Source organism: Peromyscus californicus, unplaced genomic scaffold, assembly GCF_007827085.1.
Source record: "Peromyscus californicus insignis strain IS unplaced genomic scaffold, ASM782708v3 Scaffold_4__1_contigs__length_199733344, whole genome shotgun sequence".
NCBI lineage: Eukaryota > Metazoa > Chordata > Mammalia > Rodentia > Cricetidae > Peromyscus > Peromyscus californicus.
In genome coordinates this window covers 115,031,034-115,034,009 of record NW_026294562.1, presented here as the reverse complement: position 1 = coordinate 115,034,009, position 2,976 = coordinate 115,031,034, and positions in this window count along the sequence as shown.

Below are 2,976 nucleotides of genomic sequence, written 5' to 3'. Positions count from 1 at the left end.
CCATTCTCTCTTCCACAATGTTTCCTTCACCTTTGGGGAAAGAGTTGTGAGATAAATGATGGCCCATTTATAGCTGAGCACCCAACAGACAATTATTGTTGGCACTTTGAGCAGCAAGTTGAAGTATTTGCCACAGAAGCCTGATGACCTGAGCTCTGTATGCAGAACCTATATAGACATACATCCCAGAACTCCTACATCAGGAAGGTAGCTGCATACAGGAATATTGCCAGAAGCTTATAGGACAGCTAACCTGAAGTATGTAGCACAAAAGAAATAATAAGAAAGATTACCTCATCAGGGTAGGAGGAGAGAACTGGTTCCCAAAATGTTTCTCTGACCTCCACACATACAGCACAGCATTCATGTGCCAATCTCTCTCTTCTCCCCCTCTCAAATAATAAATTTAACTATTGCTATTTATGATAAGCTTTCATTTTCTTGTGGTAGCTGTGACATTTCCACATTCAGTTATGATACAGTAATATAAAATGCTGAAGTTAGAGCTCTTCTTTTGTACTTAAAGAAACTGATGCCCAAAGAGAAATTGTGACATATTTTAAGATATCCATTTATAGCAGAATTCAGTTTTTAGAAATCTACTGACAGGCTCTTTCCACTTTGCTATGAAATATGCATCCAATTGAATATCTAGGCCTGTTATCTTGAATCTGCCCATAAATACCCTATTTCATTTGGGGTGGAAGATGACACCAGGAAGATCACATTTTCTGTGATAGGCAACTATTCTAAATGGTAAGGTTCTCTAGAGCTCAATGTTGGAAAATGCAAAGCAAATTTCTAGGAAATCCTAATGCTTCATACTTTAGTTGTAAATGTAGGCTCATAGTTGCAAGTTATAACTTTGTCAACTTTCTGGTCTCCAAGGGACAATGTGATATGAAAACACACAATTATTATCCTATCTCTCTGTGATGATAACTTGCTACTTGTCCAGCAGTACCAGCCTTTTTATCTAGTGAGAAAAGAAATAAATGAAATAAAAAAATGTGCTTCGACCATCAAAGGACAATGAGAATCATTGTTTCACTATAGTGATCAAAATTTTTCTTCCATTGCCCCCAATTTTACTCCATTGTGTGTTATTTTCAATGGACAAAATTTGAAAAAGCTGTGAAAATAGGTTTCCTAAAAGAAAGGACAAGAGTTCTAAGAAGTTCAAAGAAGAGTTAATTATACAAGAGGAGAAAATGTAATGCATCTTTTTAAATTTAGCATAAATTGAATGTTGGAATAGATATTGTCGTTTAAATGTAGAATGCTAATTCATATACTAAGGAATTGGTCAGCTCAGAAACGTTCTTATAAAAACAATGTTAGAAATGAGGGAAGAATTAGAAAAAATATGTAAAACATTGAAACAATTGTGTTTGTATCACAAAGCATGCACAAATGTGTAGTAAAACTGAACATCATTTTGACTTGGTTTGTTTACCAGGAGTATTACAATTAAATTATTTATTACAATTAAATACAATAGTATTTAACAGAACTGGTGCCTTTTAATGGAATAGCATCTGGCATCTCTAAAAAGCATCAACTGATATAGTAGTGATAAAGAAGGGATGGATGCCATCCATTGCTTATGCATTAAAATTGCCATTGCAATGTCCTATCTCACCACTCTTAGGGAGTGCAAAGCTTAACAAATGAAGACATTAATAAACCCACTCTATTGTATTATAACTATAAATCTGTTCACCTATACTGACACACTCATTTGAACCCTGTCATTTAGTAAATATAACTAAGAAATTTACTTCAGTGATGAGAAATTTGCATAGTGCATAACATTAGGACTTTGTTCATAGGCTTAAAAATATGACTTGGCCAACACATTAACTAAAGGGAAATTAATTCTTCTTTTCTTTAATCTTCAACTGGGTCTTAAATGTAAAGAATCTTGCAGTACCTAACTTGGAACATAGCCTGTGCTGTATTCTGTAATGTGTGATAGAAGTATTATGGACTATCTGGTTCAATAAAGTCCTAGCTCTTGAGTCCACTTGAAGTGGTGATATTTTATTTGTGCTGAAATGTGGTGGTATTTTATTTGAATGTTAATAAATAAAATTTGCCTGGAGATCAGAGGGCATAGCCAGCCATAAACAAATGTCAGGCACTGGTAGCACAATCCCTTAATCCAATCACATGGCAAGCAGAGTCTCTGTGTGTTCAAGGACACACTAGGGAACAGCCAAGTGTGGTGACACATGCCTTTAATCCCAGTACCAACCATAGAGACCTGCAGGTCTGTACAGAGAGGCAGTGACAAGGAAGTGAGGTAGCTGGGCTAAGAGCCAATGAGAAGGCAGAACAGCAAGGCAATAAAGGCACAGGTTAGACAGGAAGAAGCAAGTTCTCTGGGGAAGCTATGGCGGTGTGGTGAGCTAAGGTTAGCTTAGTGGCTCTCACTATTTCTCTGATCTCTACGGCTTTCACCCCTGTATTTGGCTCTGTGTTTCTTATTTAATAAGACTGTTTAGAAATTCGTCTATAATGACATCTACAAAGATATATCTGCTGCTTTCCCGGATGCCATTATAACTTTATTTAACACTTATGGCTATCTTCTCTGCAATTGCTATAACAAGAAACTCTACTTGCTTTTAGTTATGATTTATTTTTAAATCAGTTGTCATTTATTTAAGAACTAAAATTATTTGTGCTGCTCATATTTTCTTAAATGTATAGCTTTCGATCTCCAGGTAGCTCACTGGCTGTGTTGGGACTTACTGCCCACATGCCCTCACCATGCTGGGAGTTTGGTCAAGCTTGAGCTTGTGTAAATTGTGTGCATGCTACCAACAACTGCTGAGAGTCCATAGAGCAACTGCCCTGCTAACTGCCCTGCTGTGCCTAGAAGACACCATTTCTGTTTACTCATCCTCCACCTCTGACTCTTCAAAAATTACCACCTTCTCTTCTGAGCATGCAGAGGAGGAAATGTGATAA